The 20,018-nt window shown below is 46.9% G+C and overlaps 1 long non-coding RNA gene across 4 annotated transcripts in view; it reads right to left on the reverse strand.

Moving 5' to 3' along the window:
- The window catches only part of LOC137662790 (uncharacterized), a 39,684-nt gene extending 20,409 nt beyond the window's left edge, over positions 1 to 19,275 (reverse strand). For all 4 annotated transcript variants that reach the window (XR_011048055.1, XR_011048052.1, XR_011048053.1 and 1 more), the window contains exon 1: positions 19,085 to 19,275. This is a non-coding gene — a long non-coding RNA (uncharacterized lncRNA). The remainder of the gene's footprint in view (positions 1 to 19,084) is intronic.
- Between the last annotated feature and the right edge of the window lie 743 nt (positions 19,276 to 20,018).

The following is a 20,018-nucleotide window of genomic DNA, read 5'->3' on the forward strand; positions in this document are numbered from 1 at the left end:
CTTGAAGTGCGGGGCCCAGAACTGGACACAGTATTCAAGGTGCAGCCTCACCAGTGCAGAGTACAGAGGGACGATCACTTCCCTAGACCGGCTGGCTACACTATTGCTAATAGAGGCCAGGATGCCATTGGCCTTCTCGGGCACACTGCTGGCCACAAACCCCTCAAATACCCACGCCATAAACCCTTCAAAAAACCCCATTGCAAACTACCTACTGCTTAGGTCACATCAAAATTTCTTTCCCAAGTACCTGCACGGCACCAAGCGTGCTCATCCCAGCCGGACCCTCGAGCGCCACTGTAATGTTAACAACAGGCACAACCTATTAGTGCAACTCAGCTATTGCATATTGCCACACACAAGAGCTTGCCTTTAATGATGTCTGCATGCACAAGGTGTTATTCCCTGCAGCAGCCCTGGTGAACAGAGTAACCTGGGGCAGTACAACATGGTAGTCTAAGGTAGGGTTAAGCAGCTGATGATAAACTATCACCACCATAATTGAAACCCACGCACGCAGCGCCAGATGTATTCAGCATCCTGCAAACAAAGGCTCCAGGCCAGCACTTAGCAACGTGCGAGCCAAAGGGTTTTCCCAGAACTAGGCTGAGCCTGGCATAAGGCTTGGGAAGGGAACTGCTCCTTGTGGCAGGATTGTCCTCCAAGAAAGTGCATGGGACACCACCAGAAAAGGGTCATGGGACAGGCATCATCCTTCACTGGTAATGCAGGAAGCTCCTTGCTTCAAAAACGCCCAAGGAAGTTGTGGGGAGAATAGGTTGCTCCATCAAAGGGGATTTTCCAGACCATCTGTTGTAGCCACTCTGTCAGCCTCACCCACAAAGGAGGCAGGCCCCAGGGCTGGAGGTTTCCCACTGCTGTTGTGTTCATTAGGAGGAAAAGTGTTGTTAAGTGGTGGTTAGTGATCAGCTAGGAGGCGAGGGGCAGCCCAGAGAGGCTTTCCTGCAATGCAGGGGTGTGACCACATTGGGGGCTCTGGATTCCTGCCCTTGCCACTTTGTACAAGTCTCTTTGTGGTCAGACACCTGTCCCTGGTGCTCACCAGGAGCCTTTATAGCCACAGGCTCTGTGGATGGCTTCTGCCCCTGGTTGCAACACGGGTGAGGAAAGGAATAACCCTGGGAGCGGGGAGCTTCAGACCCCTTGCATGGTTCAAGGCCAGCAGCTTTTTCTTGATGCGTAACAAATTGATTAATTCTTGCAAGGAGCAGAGATAATATGCTGTTGGTGTCCTTAGGTATGGATACCTTCATGAACATTTAACACACACCCTCCTTTCTGCATTAAAAAACAAAACCAAAACACTTATGGAAAATCTCTTTGCAAAGCAAAGACCAGCTCCCTAAACACTGCTGCATCGCTTTGCAGTCATGCATTTCCTCCCCCTTCCCAGTTCTAGTTTGTAAACTATTTGAATGCTGATGGTTTTTAAATAGCTCCCAATGAGGATTTTACATACAGGGAATGGCACAGCAAAAAAAAAAACACCCTAACAAATCTGTGGGCTGGAGATTTATGTAAACATAAATTCCCTGCAACAGCAAGTTCCTCACTGCATGTCGCTCCTTTTACACAAACACACCGTCAGATAAAGGAATGTACGTGATTCATTTGCTGCCCTCTGATGTGGTGGAGCTCTTGAATGAAATGTTTAAACTATCCTGCTTTACTGTGTTGCTTAAAATCATGCTCACAGGACTTACAGGCTGAGGTAGAGTGGCAAAAGGTAGGCTGAGTTTCTAGCAGACATGGAGCTGTGCAAAACTGATTGCTCCATGGGTGCTAAAAACTCTCGTGGGGGCTAGGAAAGAGATTTCATTTAGCTGCGCCAAGCTGTTGGTGTGTGGAAACTAGGAAGCCATATTTATATCTGCTGGGCTGCTCTGGAAGCTGTTACAGGCTCGACATTCATTGCCAGTGGATGCTTTATCTTCCTTGCTTGTGCTAGAAATACCGTGGGACCACAATGATGGCAGACTGCTAGATAGTGCAGTCATTATTAGACCAAAATAGATGGGTCCTGTCATCCAATAGCACTGCCAATGCTGCTAAGTTTTCAGTCACATTTGCTGCTGCTTTCCAGGAAATGGGCCAAAGCTGGTAAAACTGCAAAGCATTTTGGGAGAGAGCTGTTGGGCACACGTGCTTCTTGGAGGGCTGGGGTGAGCCCTCTCTGAGACCTGAGGTAAAAAGCACTTTGGTGGTGGAGATCTAGGGCTCTCTGCAGGGAAGTAGCCCTGTTTCTCAGAGGGGAAGCTAAAGCCCTGATAGATTTGCTCCCAGTCCCATAGGACTGGGCTATGGCAGGGCTTCAGCCCTGTCTCTAGATACCACCCAACCAACCCCACTGGCTGTGATGCACCAACGGTTGTGCTGCTGTACCTGAAGGGAGAATTTGACCTCCACGCCCCCAGCCTCTCTCCTTGCCACAGGCTGTCTAGCCACAGTGGTTGCTCATACTCATATGAAACAGGGAGGGTTTCAAGCTGGAGCCCACAATCCTGTTTTTTCCCCTAAGCCTGTGTAGGAACTGCAGGCGAATGCCCCATTCCTCCTTCACACCACCAGCAGCCCCATTACGGGTGCACCAGGGAGCTCTTCTCACATCAAGAGATCTCACTCTCCATTAGTTCTCCAAGTGATAAAACACCAGGGTAGGACTTGTGCAGCCAAAGGAAATCCTGGCCCCTGGTCTCCCCTCGGTAAAACTCCTTCCTCCTCCCCAAAACGCAGCCCAGCTCTTTTGGCCACAGAGACCCTCTGGCACCTACTGAGCCCCCTCTCTCTGCCTGTATTTCAGACATCTCGGGTGAAGGTAACATCCAAGCACAAGCCTGAGGATTTGGTGCGGTTGGCGGGCAGGTCTGCTCTGGAGAGCAGGCTGAGAACATTGCACAGGGCGGATGAACCTTCCTACCTTCTTTGAGCATGGAGGATCATGCCCCTTGACAAGGGGCAGTGCATCCTTGGTCAGTACTCCAAGCAGTGATGGGGAGGGGGTTGGTAGCAAAGTAAAACTCTGCTCTTCAGCAACTATCACAAGCATTTTCCAAGGGACCTGAAAACCAGACTGTTCAGAATAAAAGTAAGCAAAAACAGGGCTTAGACGGTCCTGAGTCCTGGCACTGCCTCTGCATGCCATCTGCTGAGAGCTCCCTCTCCTTTCCTGTGGGATGTGTTATTTCCAGCTGCTCCCCAAGGACCAGAGAGGAAATTCCCCTGTTTGGACACAACAGTCTCCGGTTTGCATAGGGTGTCCCGCAACCTTGGAGTTTCCCTACAGAAGCCTGCCCCTGTTTTGCTCCTGACCACAAAGCATTTGCTTTGCATTTAGCAGGAACAACCAGTTTAGTGGTTGAATGAATGATCGGTGTTAATTAGTAGCATTCAAAATTAAAATAAAGGTCAAAAGAGGGTAGGCACTATCAAAGCGCCTTGTTTGCTCAAAGGAAACATTAATGGCACTTGTTCAGTGCTTCAAGATAAACTTGTTCAGGCACCAAGTTAATGAAGAAATAAATCCTCCTCTCCAAGGAACGTCACTACTCCTCAAACACAAACCACACGTCTTTCATCTCAAGGTGTGCCCTGCCCTATCTCTCATCTCTCCTCGCTGTTTCATTTCTCCTCACTCTCAAGATGCCTGCTCCCTTCCCTGAGCGGCTGCAAGATGGGGCCACCACCAGCTCATTGGACTTGGGCTGACATATTCTTGCTGCAGAGATGTCACCCCAGAGCCATCTCCAAAGGCATCTCACTGCCCTTCTTCCAACTCTCCTTTGCCCCCCCTGCCAAGGGGGTGTCACAGGGCTTCAGAGTATGGGATGGGTGATTTCAGGACCTCAGTCTTCTCCAGCTGGTCCAGACAAGCATGAGCTCCTCTGCCTCTACTCTAACCTGATGCTTCTGGTTTTGCACCTGTTTGGGCAGATGCACCACCAGCTTGCAAGCTCCCTCGGGCAGGTCCACTTTCCTGCCCCGTGTCTGTGCAGCACTTGGCGCAGGGGTGCCCAGCTGAGGCTCCTGGCCACACAGGACACAGAGGTCCATACCCTTCCCAGCTGCCTGCATGTGCTTTGCTGGCACAGAATAGGCCAGAAGTGAATTAACCCAAGTGCTCACCTGAGAGCTGGGTCACCTTCTGCAGGTGCTTCGCTCCATCAACAACAGAGGGAGCCCGAGGATGTCAGTGCTCCAGCGCCAGGCACCGCAGGCAAATTTAGGGTGGGATGAATCCAGGGCTAAACAAATATTAATACATCCAGAAGCCAGCAGTAGCAGCATTCAAATATATTTATATATACACAGAGAGAAAGAGGGAGGGAAAGTGAGTGCGCACACTTTGGCTCCTTCATGACCCCCAAATGCCATAAATCACTTTCAGCAGGAGAGCGAGATGCGGCAAGATTTGCCTCCTATCCCAGCTTCCACGCTGCCGTAATTAGGGCAAACCCTGCCCTGCCATCGCTGTGGAGCTGGTGGGAGGAAACCAGGGTGCAGGAGCCACGGGCTTTCAGGCTGCACCATGGCCCCTGCACCAAGAACGCAGCGCTCCAGCTCCTGCTGCTAAAACCGCTGAAGGAGGAGGAAGATGATATTTCCATCTTCTGGAAACTAAGTACTGGGAACACGCCTACACAGTCTTTGTCATAATCTCCCGAATTCAGTTAGAAGCAAAGAACTGGCAGAGGTCAAACTTTTCCTGGCTTAATAAAAACACTATTGAAATTTAACCTCTTCCCTACTGACAGCGCACGGACCTCCCATTCCCAACAAAGACAGGGCCACAGCAGTCTCGTGCGTGATGAACACATGCTTGCCTTTGTAGCAGTGTCATTTTCCTTCTCCCCCTTCCCTGCGTGCGCAGGCAATGCAGACAGCACTATTTCCAGTACCAGCAAGGATGAGCAGACTTGGTTGCATGACAACCGTCTGTGGAGAGATGCAACCTTGCATCCCCAGTTCCGTTCGGCTGCAGACACCCGGCGGAGCTGCTCCGCTGTGCCATGAGCACGTGTGCCAGCCTTGACACTGCTTCACCCCATCTCACGCGCTAGAGGAGAACTGGCATGAAAGATGGGCTTCCAGGGGACCAGATGGGCACCTGTCAGCAGACATACATCAAGATTTGGATTGTGCATTACAAGAAAAAAAAAAAAAAAAAGAAGAAAAAAAAAAGGAAAAAAAAACCACCTTCTGCAAGATTTTCAAACACATGATTCTCAGATGTTGTGTGAAAAAACAAATTGGCAGCTCTCCCCCTTTTTTTCTGAGTGAGCAGGAGTGAAACAGCCCAGTACCCCACATTTACCACAGCACCGCTCACAATTTTGGAAAAGCAGCAACGAGGGGTCCATTTCTCTGAGTTATTTCCTTCTGACATTTCAGGGGAGCAGTGGGCAGCTGCATACGGATGGTCAACCTGGAGAGCAGGAGCAGCAAAGTGGTGAAAAGTCAAACTCTGCAGCTCAGCATCGTCACTTTCCAAAAGGTCAGGAGTTAATTCTGATCTACAGGTTGGGGGCCATAAGGATCCCAAGCCCTAGAAATTGATAGTGGACTCCACACATGACATGTTAGACAGCGATGGGGCAAAGATGCTCAAGTAACTTTATCCTGCCTAGCAGACTTCTGGGTCAAGGCTGTTTGCTCCAGCCCAGCTGTCTCCCAGCACAGGAGCCATACGGCTGGTAGGACTTCAGAGAGGGAGATCAAATTCGGAGGCTGCAAAGCATGTGGTTGGTTGCTTTCCACGTCCCTGCTCAACTTTTGGCCTCCTATTTTCATAATGAATTTACTGGACGTTCTCAGCATTGCTTGCTCGTTTGCAGACTGCACTTTCAGCTACAAAAATAGCACCGACACTACAACGATCTTCAAGAATCAGATAAGAGCTCCTCCCAGGAGGAAGAAAAAGATTTCTTTCTTCTCTTTTCTTTTTTTGTTCTCTGTATTTAAGAAGGCTGATGTGTTACAATTATAGATTGTGATTTCCATCCCAAAGTGCTTCTTTGCAAGAGCTCCACCAGCACCTCTGCGCAGAGCTGGCAGCAGGCACTGCTGGGACGAGCTGTGCAGCCTCGCAGAGGAGCGCAGCCCGCCCAGGCTGCTCACACAAACTGTCCAAATACCTCCACAGAATAACTGCAGCAGACCTTCTGGTGTAAAAATAGTCAAAGACAACAGACAACACTGTTTTCTGACATTACTTCCTCCTAAAATGCTGCTCAGAGAGAAAAATGCATAGGTAAAAGCTCTGTCACATCACAGGTTTCTGTGGTCTTGGGCAAGTCATTTTTGCCGCTGAGGTTTGCCAAGGAAAGCCTTAGGGAACCTCCCACATCTCCCCCAGTTTCCAGCTGGCCACCCCACTCCTCCCTCCCCCGGGTTTGATGCTCACCAGACTCTTCCCCAAGCCACCTCAGCTCATTAACCTGGGACAAGTGCCTGGGCCCTTGTTGGATTGGTGTTCTCCCATCCTCATGAGTTATATCAGCTCTCAGCGGGGTCCCACCAGTCCTGGAGCCAGGGTGAGATAAGCCCTGGGAAAATGAGGATGGGAGAGGGGAGGGAAGGGAATGTGGAACTTCCGACGGTCCTTCTCCCCTCTTGCTGCTTTTCATGGAAGCACATTTGAAACCTTTCTCTTCTCTAAAATGAGAGCTTTGTAACTCCCTTATCTGCATAGGGTTACTGATAAGCACTCTGATATATATATCCGGTCACCCTGTGCACTGTGCGTGCACAGAAACAGATATCCACAAGCCCAAAAAAAGAGCCTTTAAATGATGCATAAACACAAATAAATAAATACAATACAGCAAACGGGGCCATAAGGGACCTCGAGTGGTCTCCTAGTTCATCCCCCAAGGCACGGTCAAATTACAGTTTATTGCCCAACCCAGCACTAAAAATATCCATTGGCCGAAATTCCCATCTTTCTGGGCAACTGCTTCCTGCGACTTTCTCCTTTTCACCCTTCAAAGCTTTTCCTGCACTTAGATGTCCCTCACCACAGTTTAAGCCCAGGCACTTTCCTGTCCCCGCAGACACATGGAGCAGTTTGTTCCCATCCTGCTCGCAGTGCACGTGTGGAGATGGTTTTGTCTCCCCCTCGGGCTCCGCTACATTTCCGTCTTTTTTCTAGTCAAACAGTGGCAGTTGATTTGGTAAAAAATAAAGAGTCAGTGGCTGACCATAATGCACAAAGCAGAGCTCGTGATGGTGCTGGAAGGAGTGGATGATATGGCTCGTTTGTTGGTGAAATGGTGACAGCAAGAATATAGGGCAGGTCTCAGCAGGGGCACGGGGACCAGGCACTATGAGACCCCAGCGATATTTTCATAGAATCATAGAATCATAGAATGGTTTGGGTTGGAAGGGACCTGAAGATCATCTCGTTCCAAAAGATCATCTAGATCCTTAAAGTTCCATCTAGTTTTGCAGCACGACTTGTCTGCTGCTAACAGCCCCAACATCCAGTTGCCACCTCTGGGCTGGCACATGTTTGCGAGACTGTGTTTTGCAGCATTTTTCCATTTTTAATGCTCTTCCAAAGATTTTCCTTGCAGGAGGTCAGAAAGAGAGACATAGTTATAAAAACAGACCGAGCACATACTGGACCAAAATCACATGCTCAGCATCAGCCTGAAGATGTTCTTTCATCATTTGTTGTGGTCCTCACTGAGTGCTCCCCCTCCAACACTTAGCGTGGCCTCTGCATACGGCAGCACCTTGCGACATGACTCACCTCCACCAAGCAAAGCACATTTTTCCACCCACGTAGGTGCAGCTCCTCTGCTGGAGGTCACCACCGCAGCCGCGGACAGGAACGCACATCCACCCTGCTACTGCTGCACCCACTGCACAAACGTGCCCTGCCAGCGGTTTGCACTGACGCACGAACACCACGCACGGGAGCCCCTGATGGGAGAGTTCATGCTCGTATCCCTCACTGCATCTCTTCTTGCAGAGCCCTTAAAATGCAAGGGAAGAACAAAAGCATGCAAGAAGTTGTGCAGCAGGAATAGCAGAAGACAAAATATGCTGCATAAATTCCTGGCCGTAGCACACTGATACCCTCTTTTCCTTTTAACACCAGCAAAGACTCATTGAGCCTTAACTGTAAGCTGCAATCACCAATGCACAAGAATTTTTTGAGTCCTAACTGAAAGGGAAAATGCTATCATCTACTGTGAAACCCACAGTTTAACCGACCTGTCCCTTAGAGAAACTCCACATGAGTTTCACCCAGCTCAGAGCTGATGAAATCCCATTTGAAGGTGTCAGGGCCTCAGGTCAGTCTAAACTCTCTTCTGGGAGCATCCCGAGTCCTCTTCCCTCCCCCAGCCTCAGAAAGGCTGCTCCTCATTTTTGCCTTGCTGTTTTTCTTGGCAGCTGTTTTCTTTCAAGTCAAGCTATGGCTGTGTTGCTTTTAGGTACTTAAATTCATATTCCTGATTCATTTCTTCCCTAATCACTTGGGATACTGCATTTTACAAAAGGGAGTATAATTAATCTTCCAGGTTTTTGCACGTGTGATGAAAAAGATGTGATCTGTGACAATTTAATGCCCTAGCTAGCTGCTAGACAATGGAAATTTCTGAGTTATACCCAAAAAAAGCCACACCCAGGCTCACAAAGACTGCAGCAGCTGACAAGTATCTTTTACAAACTCTTAAATAGGAACATTTTTCGAGGGCTTTTTTGTTGTTGTTGTTTTAAACTTGGCCCCAAAAATCAGTTGCAAAAGAGCAAAGCTGGCAACTTAATGCAGTGGTTTGATGAGTTCCAGAAGCTGTTGAATTTCTCACAACGTTATCAGCGATCCGGGAGACCCACTGAGGTGCATTTCATACAGTGATTGCTGTTAACGTGCTCCCGCTCCCCTCTAACATGCATTCCTCACAACCTCAGCGGCGGTTCAACGGTCAGCATCGCTCACAGACAGCTCCATCCCATCTCAATCACTCTCTTAAATGTTAACAGCCCTGCAATGGCCAACGTCGGTATTGGCTGCCCATAACAGAGCTATTAGAGTGACATTTTGGTAGGAAATGGTGGCAGTGCTGTAGTAATCAGACAGAGTTATAAAAGGTTAATGAAGATGAAAGGACAGAAAATACAGAGGAAAAGCCCAGGCAGCCAGAGAGATTTTGGCAAGATTTGCTCAGCTGCTGCCTAGCCACATGCGAACACTTTTCCTGCATTTCCCAATCAAGCTGCTCATTTCCAGTAGCCCTAGCAAATCTGTGTCGCTGAGAGATACGCTGAGTTACTGTGAGGCTGGTAGCATTTGTAGTGACTCTTGCCCATTATCGAGCAAAAGGGTCAAGTTTCCAAAAGGAGTTTGGGAAGAAAGTTCATTTCATCTAGATACCGTGTCCCTGTGGAGTCTGCCACTCAGCCTGGAAACACATAACTGAAGTATTATCGATGTGTTGCTCACCTAGAGGAGACCTCTTTCCAAGTCAGCTCACTATTTTTGGAAGGAAAATTTTTCACTCAGCGTTATCAGAGAGCTGCTGAGCACAAGCAATACTCTGGTACTGCTGGGTGGGACAGAGCAGTGCAGGGCACTCCTTCAAAGCAGAGATGAGTGGAAACATCTTCATTTCGTTCCTTCCTCATCACGGGACAACTCCTGACAGTACACTTAGACTGTAGTATCCAGATTTCACACTGTGGGACTCCAGTCATTCCCTTTTCAAAGTTATTTAATGCCTTAATAGATGTCTTCATCACGCTTTTCATTTTTTGTTACCACACCATTGTTTTCTTCATTATCTCTCTCACCACCTAAAATATCCCTTCTTCCTCACCAGCACTTCAGGCTTTCAAATGACTGCAGGCTCTTACCTAATATCTCTCCTACTCCTCATCCAATGTCGAGACCGGTGCTTAGCTAAGCTATGCACATAGCTCGCTGTTAGCATCACCACATAAATCAGTCTCTCCAGCTCCAGCACGTTGCCAGTGCTATTCTCTGAATTCCTGCCACTCGTCACCATGTCTCTGTGGGCAGGTGCCAGGAAGGGGACATGGACCTGCTGGGTGGGATCAGACGAGCTCAACAGAGAAGGACTTGCAGCTCATGTTGTCCCCAGCACAGGGCATCTGCACGCACAACCTAGCCCATCACCCAGCAGTTTTGCTGCTGTCTCCTAGAATCCATCCTTCATATGATCTTCCACCAAAATTTCTCCATGCTTTTTCCAACTTCCCCATCTCATCAAAGAGGAGGTTATTTTTAGCCATGTTATTTAGCTGAAGTATTTCCAAAGCAAGCCTTGATCTCCTCTCTTGCTCATTTCTCTCGGTTCCTCCCAGTTCCACAGTGACTGCAGGTTTGACTACGCTGCATTTAGCACTGAGATCATTTGTGAAGGCGCCACGTTCAGCCAGATTTACCACCAGCACCGTCTGTAACCCAAGAGACACCTCTCTCATCCCAGCCACATGTCCCCCTGCAATTATGGCTGTCAATACTGATGTTAAGGGTACGTGTAGGCAAACAGAGTTTACTCACTTCTAACTCGGTCTTTATACAGCCTGCCCTTTGGGGAACTGGGGCAATTGCTGCCTCTTTTCCCATTCCCCATGGAAGCACAGACTTTTATGTTTCATCAGTGATGTGACCACGGTCACGGTGCACAACACTGGCCACCCCAGTTGCAATGTTGGCCACCCTGGAGACCGCCCAGCCCGGGCAGCAGAGAGCCGGTGCACAGCAATACCCATGGCTGACAGCAGCATCAGCCTCTCCAGCCTCGGGATTTTTGTGGCCATGACGAACTTTGAGCTGGCTTTCAATTTATGCAAGCTGCCGTATCCGTGCCTCTTTGAACTGCCTGCGTGAGTAAACCACCCTGACAAGCTAGAGTTCATGGGGATTGCAGTCAGTCATATTACAGCCCATGACAGATTTAATTGCAGATTAGAAATTCCATAGCAGAAATATTACAGGAGACTTGAGATCCTAATTGTTTCCTGCGTACGGTAGGAGCTTAATTTTATTTTTAAACTCCCAAGTGCTGACAGTCAATATTTTGGTGTGAAAAAGCTAAAGAAGCAACTGCTACCGCACCATGAACAGGTAACAACTTCCAGAGTTTAATCTTACACCTTAATTTGTTCTTAATATTCGGATCGTGGCAGCAGCCAGGAGGCATTATCAAGCTAAGTGCTCCTTTGTGTCAATACACAGCAGTAGAAAAATTCCCCGCCCAAATGAGCTGTGATTGTTGTATCTGCTGGAAGAAAGCCATGCTCTCTCTTGTGCCATACTGATGCACTTCTAGCGACAGAACTGATTAGGATTCCTGGTTTGGATTTGCTCAGATCTATCTTGGTTGGTTTTTTAATCTTTGGGATAAGCTGTGGATAGAGAATTAGCCATTTAGGTATAAAAGCATCGCTGGGAAGCAGTTTGCCAGCACCCATCGCAAAATGACTTCAGCGCCTGATCTGGCGAGCGGCTGGTAGATAATGAAGTGATAATCAGGGATGTGGGGGCAGGGGGCGGGGGTTGGCTTTCAAGGAGCACCAGACATCTTTGCCTGATTCTGTCTCCGCTAGCACAGAAATTAAGAGAGTGCTGAGGAACGTGTGCTAAGAGAGAAAATAAGCACCCTCCGCTCTTCTCAAATTTAAAATGATGCTTGATAGGGGAATTACGGAGTCATCACTGGGAAGCTGAGGTACGGGGAGTATTGCAAAGGGAAATGCTCCCCGGCATGCTCTCACCTTCCAAACAGCAAGGCGGCAAGATGTGCTTCTTCCAGAAGGCTTCTTTCTCCAAAGTCGTTCTTTTTTCCCAGTCCTAAAAGAGTCTCACTTAGCCATCTCCCTCTGGTTGCCCACCACGTGGTGGCAAAGCCTCCTGAGGCTGAGCAGGACCCGGGGGTGACACAACACCACAATGGACTCTGCCACAGTACCCAAGCATCACGATCTGCTGGGACCCTGCACCCACACACTTATCACCCTACTTTCTCTAGGGCTGGCCTCAGATTGGGCAGCAGCACAGACACACAGACTGCAGCCTAAAGATCTCAGATCCAGAAGCACTGGCCACACTCCACCTGAAATCGACGTCCTTTCCAGTTCTCATGGATGTCAGAAACATTTATCCGGAGAGATCATATTTTACAGCCTGTGTCTTCTGGTGTATTTGGTCTTTCAGCTCTCTGGGTTCATGAGCTACTGCACCCTCCCCAAACCCTCTCTCACCCATGCTGGAGGGCTATGAATTATAACAACCTGCAACGCAATCAGCTACAGTCCTGTCCATCATCTGTGCATGGCATTAACCCTGTGAAACCTGGTCACCCAGATCTGCGTTTCCCAAGCTTTGAATCCTTATCCACTGCTAAAGCCCCTCAGACAGCCAAAGAATGAAGCGCATACAGCAGCCAGCATTTCTGAAGAAAACTTGATGGCTTTCTGACACCTGACAAATGCAATTCCCAACAGAGTTAATTGAAGCTAATTCCTCAAAGGCTGAGATTAGAATATCCCCATAAATTATGTTCCTGCTTCATTCCAGACAAGGACGGCATGAATGCATTACACGCAATCCCCCAATGTACAGTATTAAAACTGGCAAGTCAATCAAGGAGACAGCATAAAGTCACCTGAAAGCTGAAATTCATTTTCAGCCTCGCTCCATCTGCACTGTAACCTGAAAGGTTGATTTTCGAGGGCATCTTTCATATTTCCACACACAGCAAGACCCATTCAGCAAAAGAAGAGCCTTCTCCATGGATGCGACGTGTGTTTGGTACAGCAGAGCCCCTGCTTGGGGGGTGCTGCCGGGGTGCAGGTTTTCAAGGCTATTATGGAGGCAGCTTTCAAAGATGTCTCTAGAGACCTTTGGGTTTCCAAGACATAGAGAAATACAACGTAAGACCGAGGGCACCATGTCTCTGGTGCTATCGCAGAAAACCAGGGCTGATGATTGGAGAGGGCACACGCACAAAACCTAACCTATAGCACTGCTACTGCCAATCCGCTCTCATTAACAGGGAGTTATTTTTAAATCCTGTGTTTTTTGGACACGGTCCTAACAACAAGCTATTTTTAAATGGCAGTTTAAAGAAATAAGCACATTTCATGTGCCATTCATGTCACTCTTTTGGGGACCGAAATATCACTGAATTGTACTGTAGGGGTTATGAAAATTAAAGCCAGATTCAATAAAAACTGCCCGGCTTCTGTGCTGCTCAAAATCAAAAGGACTGAAAATACATTTCTGGGAACATTTACTGCCTTGCAGAAGCTCTGGAGATGTAAAGGTTGGAAATGGTTTGAGCTGTGGTTTATACCCCGTTAGCTGTCTGTTGCAAGATGCATGAGTGCTTCGTGTTGGATATTGGGAAAATAAATACCCACGTGAAGCAAAAGTGAAAAGCTTAGCCCAGATCAAATAGAAGGCCTGTGACAGAACCAGGGTCTCGTGAGTCCCACCATGGCTTAACCCCAAAGCCATGCTATAACCCAGTACAGACTAAAGAATAAGACTTCAGCATCATATGCCACATTACAAATGAACTGTAGGGCAACACTACTATCTCACTTTTTCATTTATAAGGTATCTTAGATATGCAGTATTTGGCAATTAATATTTGCACCAAGTTCAAGTCCAGCTATGGTGTATCTGCAATAATTCTCACTGGAATCCATAGACTTTAAGGGCCCAGGGAGACCTCAACAATTGTCCCACCTGACCTTCTACACAATATACAACACAGTTTCTGCCTCAAGCCCATAACTCCTGACTGAGCTATGACCCATCCTCAGGGAAATATGCAGACTCAACATAAAGACTTAGAAGATGGAAAATCCAACTTGTCCTTGAATCTCTGTTCCAAGGTTAGCTGTCTTGTTGCTCCAAGTCCTCCAGCTCTAATTAAGCTGACTCTCATTTCCATTGTAACCTTTTCTGCTAGAATGAAGCATCACCTCCTATTAGAAATTTCTTCCATACGCAGGTACTCTGAAACCACAATCAAGTCATCTCCTAACCTCTCTGATTGGCTAAACCAGGGGGGTTACTGTATAATAATATGTTCACCACTGGCTGCATTGTAGGTCAGTACACGCAGTGATGTTGCTGCTCTCTAATGAGTAGCGGTTGACACAGGTCAGCTGAGGTTCAGTAAATGTCCACACAACTGCCCTTCGCCCAGAGGGAACGCAGGATTATCTTTATATCTATAACACAGCTCAAGAACAGCAATAAACTCATATAAATTCTTTTACTTTCCTCTGATTGTTTTGGAGAGAATAATTCATGAATGAAACGCCCAACTCAAGAAGTGTTAAATGCATTGACACAGCATCACAAATACATTTAAATAAAGTAATATTTACCTATAAAAAATATAATGGTGGCTTAAACACAGTTTTTAATGATTAAATGGTAAAAATCGTGCTACCAGCTCAAACTCACAGAAAAGAACCCACTTTAGGGAAACCCATTTTCATTTCTAAAAATGAAAGTTTGGAAAAATATTGTTCATCAGTGGTATATGAGCAATATACTGTTCTGTTCCTCTATTCTACCTGAGAGATAATGTTAATCCTTTTGATTTATTCACAGCTCCTTAACTAATACTGTAATAAATGGTATTGACAATTGAACTCACTTCTGTAAGAAATTCATTGTGTTTGCAGCACCTTCAGTAAGAAATGCCTTCATGCTCCTGACAGGAGATCTAAATAAAATCAAAGAGCTGAGAACAAAGGCTGTAGAAAAATCAGATAGGCATAGCTGATGAGGAAATGTGACTTGCTTATGCAGGGGTAATTTTTGTATACATCTAAGGCAGTATACTGCACATAAAAATGTTGGGGAGGTTCTTCAGTTTAAACACACGAATCTTCGGTTCTTTGCTTCCCAACATAGAGTGGCTGAGCTACTGACCACCATACAGCACTGGCTTTGAAAAGGCTGGCAAAGACCTGAATCATTTTAATCTTATTAAAATACAGAGCAGTTCAAAGATATTATCCCCGGTGACTTACTGATGGCTCAATTGCTGCTACAATCTATGCAAGGCTTCAAGTGATGAAACTGTGTTAGTTCCAGTCTTGTCTCTCCTTTTCAAAACGGTTTCAGAGGTTACTGCTATCACTGGCTCATCAGCGCTCAAAGGAAATACTTTCAGAAGCAGAACTAGAAATGTCTCCTCTTGCATTACCAGTATGTAATTAGGGGAAAGCTGCATTCCTTTCAGCTGTACACACAAAGTCACACAAAGCGTTTTCTAGAAATGGACTTAACTAGGGTCAGACGACAGTAATCAGCTATAACTCACTCAAGAGCATTCAAAGGAATTAATACCAATTACAGGTTACGAGCTAATTTAGTCACTCTTCTAAAAAAAAAAAAAAGACCCCACTCTTATTAAACACAGAGCACCTGGCACGGCAGGGCACTGCCAGCCTGCCACAAAGAGCCGTCTATTCCACCCCTGCGGCGCGTGTGCAGCAAATCCACAGCATCAGCAATAGCTCCGGAGGAGGCACCAACCCAGAACCAAATTTGTACCATTAAATACCGACCTATGATTATTCTTGGGCAACAGCAGCAAAAAGCAGCCTAAGGTTTGATTACTATAAGAACATAATGTTACACAATTGCACGACAATAATTATAATGGTCCTGAACTGCCAAGCTATGGCAACTTCCCTCTAAGCTACATGCTTTAGGAAGAGAGAAAACACGGACCATAAGGATGAAATCCCCTCCGACGTGGGGAGAGCGGGAGAGGGAGAGGTGCCTGCGCTGTGCAGCACAGCTGCCTTTCCCTTGGTCCAGTGACACTAAGCACACATGCGCCGGCAGCTCGGCTAGCGCAATCAGCAGGTAAATTGTCAGCTTTAATGACTCTGAAGTGTCTCCCAGGCAAACTACCTCGTAATGAAACAACATTCACTCTCTGCTAAACTCACAAACCCACACAATGGGACCACCAGGAGTAACAGCACGACCGAGACCCATAGTGGAGGCTTGGCTTTTTAAAGGCATTTGTTCAGTTGTCTTTCAACACGTGCTAAGCAATTTGTGTTTGTACCCTGCTATTTAGTAAAGCTGGTTCAGGAAGGAGGAGGATTCAACGCCTGCTTCAAGTCATTCCCCCTAAAAATGGTCATTTTTACCCATAATGAAAATGCCCTGGGAGGGCATAGCTCAAGTCAGAGTAATTCCTCTGAAATCTCCCTGCGAGGTGATGAAAGAACGGGAGTTTTCCTGAGAAAGGGGGGGATTCCCAGCACAGTCATCACCTCTCTACTCCATGGAAGGCTTTTCAGTCTGCAAGGAGAGGAATGGCTCTGCACACACAGCAAGACATGGAGATACTCGCTCCCAGCGCAACATGGGATTGCCTGGAAAATTTGCAGAGGAAGGTCCTGTTACAGAAAATATTAATATCTTAGTGGATGGCAGAAAGAAAACGCAAGCCATAGTGTTACAAATGAAGAGTTGTCCAAAGCATTTCAGTCTTTCAATTTTATTTTAAAAGGGCTGGGATGCTGAGGGAGGAGTGCTGCTGTTTCTAAGGAGCGCTACCCGTTCTGCAGAAATGTAAATAAAAATTAAAAGGGGGGGAGGGTGCGATGCAATAATTTCAGCCACCCATGGGATTCCTCCCATCAGTGTTCCTCAGAACTCAATAGTCAGAGAGGGAACAAATGCGGACAGAGAAATTTAGGACCTATTTTATCAGGAAAGGTAAGCATGAAAAGCATATGGTGAGGAAGTAAATGGTCTGAGGTGTGAAGGATGTCTCTGTGAAGCTAAGAACCTCTGTGCTGGGGTCCACTGATCAGCCTGGAGGATGTGACACTCCCAAAGTGAGGGGGAAATGGCAGAAAATTAAGCCCAGATTGTTTCCTGGCCACGCCACTCTCACCTCCACAGTCAGAGCATGACCAGACCCAGATGTGGGCAGTCATCTTGGGATAAGTCATGAGTTACAGGTGATGTGCAATGGCACGTAAAAGCAAAACCATACCTGTGACTAGTGAGATTTTAAAAAAAGAGGGCTGGTAGGAAATAGAGATCATTGTGCTTCAGGTGGAAATATGCTTTGTGGAACTTCAGAAAGAGGGGTTTTTCTGTGTAAGGACTGCACTCTGCTCATCTCTCTATTCTCCAGACACCTTAACCCATCTTCTTTGTTTATTTTCATTTGCATCTCAAGGCCAAAGCCAGCCTGTTCAAGTCCTCTGCTGCACCACTCACCATACAGTCAATAGTTTCATCTCCCACTCTACCAAGCCTGCAACTCTCTTTTTCTAGACAGGGGATCATTTTGCAGCCAGCCGTCCTGACTGCTTCACAATCCCTAACAAGATTTAAATCGTTCCCTGCTTTACCTCTGTGACGACGTGGCAGGCTTTGCCAAGAGGAAATCTTCAAAGAACTTTGCATAATGTCATAACAAAGTTTCCGCAGCCAGCCAGATCTGGACTTGGGATCTCCCTTGGTGAGCTCCGCAGTGCGCGCAGCCCCTGGTTATTCCTCCCCTCTGCTGTTGCCCAGGGAAGACCTTGCACTCCTGATACTGTTTTTTGCTACAGAAGAGTGCTTGAGAAAACAAGCTGTAGGGTGTCCCAGACCTCCCAGCTCCCGATCCCATGCCTTCCGCAAAAATCTGGAATTTCCAGATATGTTGTGAAGCTGCTGCAACATCCCTTTGCAAGACGAGCACACAAACTCAAATCTGAGGCAGATCAAGGAATCACCCTACACAGGTGCTTCTTTCCAAATACCTAGTGCTATCGTCCAAGTCTTTTAACTGAGTCCAGCGTCCTTTTGCTGATTACCCAAGGCTTTTTTATACATGCAAATGAGACACTCATCTAGGATCTTCTTAGATGAGGACTTCGTGATGTGTTGCCTGCTTTACAGTGACAATGAAAGACTTTTTTTTTTTTGCTCATACTGGAGACTTGCTGAGTGTGCATAGGAGAGCAAGCCCTCAGAAACCAAGGTTTTGAGGAGCTGACAGCATTCCCCACTGACAGCACACCAGTTCGCCTGTTCAGCGAAACCACCATGAACAGTAGTGAGGAGCAGGCAGGCAGCCAACGGAGATTGCTGCCTCCTGTGCTTGTCTTCACCTTCCTTTCATCCTGCAACCTCACTTACCCTTCTAACCAAAGCTGTAGGCTTCAGCCTGGGGCTGGCTGCCTGTTTATACATTATTACTCTGGCCTCCTAAAAGGGGCTTTGGACACTGGTACAGCACAGTGTAAGAAAGAAAGTGCAGTCACCATTTCAGAATCAGCATCTAACACACCCAGTAGTATCTGAAACACCGGCTTATCCCAACACTTGTGCAAAGAACTAGTTTTCCAGCTAACTGCTGAGAAACGTTGACATTTTGAAACACGTTCCCTGATGGATTATTGCAATCTAGTTATGGGCATTTATTAGGTGTTGCAATTTCAAATAGTTTAAACATTATCAATGAATGAAGCAGGCAGTTATTAGGTAATAACCTGGACCTATTAAATATTCACTCTCTCTGTGTATTATTCATTCCCCTACACCAACATTTTGTGATTCTAAAATATTTTGTTAGGATGAAGGTATTCTGCAGCTGTAGGAATGGAAAAAGCAGGGATCAAGAGATGGAAGGGGGATAGTAAGTGGCAAACAGCAATTCGAAGGCTGAAACTGCCAGATCCATCCTGGAAGTGAGCTTTTGCAAAGCAGCTTCCTGGGATAGAGCCTTCACAAGGGCAAACTGCACTGGAGAATCCACTGACCTTCCAGCAGCCAAGAAGATGCAGCCCTGGCCCAAGGTGATGAGAGAGCCTGAAATTCCAGTTGCTCCGCATGGGCAGCAAGATCCACACGCCCAGCATTGTGCAGAGTAGATCATTTCAGCCCCCAAAGTGGCACAGCCTGGCCAGCATGGTGCTATACCCACACTAATAAACCTTGCTTGATGCAGCTAAATCCTGCTCATTCCAGCGCCAGCTTCAGCTCTCCACTGCACAGCATCTACTTGCTCCAAAAGACCAAGACTTAAAAGCCAATACTTACATTTTTTGAGTCTGGGATGCGCTCCCCCATACTGCTTTTGAGCATTATTTCCACATGCTGTTGTGTTTGCTAAGCCATTCTGCTCATTTCCAGGAGAATCCCACGGGGTTAAGGAATTAGCCTGGAGCATGGGAAAGTTGAGCCTCATTCCTTGATCTGCCACAGAAACCCCAAGTGCCACTGGGCATATCACTCAGCACCTGCACTTGGGTCTCTTAACTGTAAAATAGGGATAGGAACCCTGTGAGGGTGTTGGCAAGAAGATAAAATGTATTACCATCTGGGAGGTGCTGTGATGCTGTGATAAGAGGGGCCATGCAAGAAACTTAGATAAACAGTTTCAAAACTCTCAGCTTTTTGGTGTTTTCTCTTCTACACTTGACACACTCTGTAATTTCACACAGCCAGCTTCAGTCTTGTTTGCTCGCAGCTTGCTAACTATTAGGGGTTTCGAGTCCAAACGACAAGTCTTCCCTCAACTTGCAAAAGGTCTTGATCTCTACAATGGCAGTTTGCAGCTTATGTTTTAAAGGGAGCAAACAGAAATCTCCATAACCCTTCAAGGCCAGAGAACCTTTGAGCATGAGAACATCCCTATCTTTTCCCAACACTATCTATCTCATCGACCACAGCATTCATCCTCGGTGCACACCACCAAGTGAAGCCTTTTCCAGAAATTCTACATCTCTAATGATTGCAAGCTTTGTTTTGCCCATCAGCACTCCAGCAGACTTTTTAGGAGCAGGAGGGAGAATTATAGATAAGTCATTCCCCAAAAGCCCTAGAAAAAGAAACCAAATCCTGTAAATACTTCCTAGGATCAGTGGTTTAAGCTTTCATAGACACTGAAAAACTACGAGATGACATGAAGTCACTGCAGGAGGATGTAAACAACCCATGAAAAAAAAACATTGCATTTCAAAAGATAGGGTAC

This window comes from Nyctibius grandis, chromosome 4, assembly GCF_013368605.1.
Source record: "Nyctibius grandis isolate bNycGra1 chromosome 4, bNycGra1.pri, whole genome shotgun sequence".
In the NCBI taxonomy this organism is placed as follows: Eukaryota; Metazoa; Chordata; class Aves; order Nyctibiiformes; family Nyctibiidae; genus Nyctibius; species Nyctibius grandis.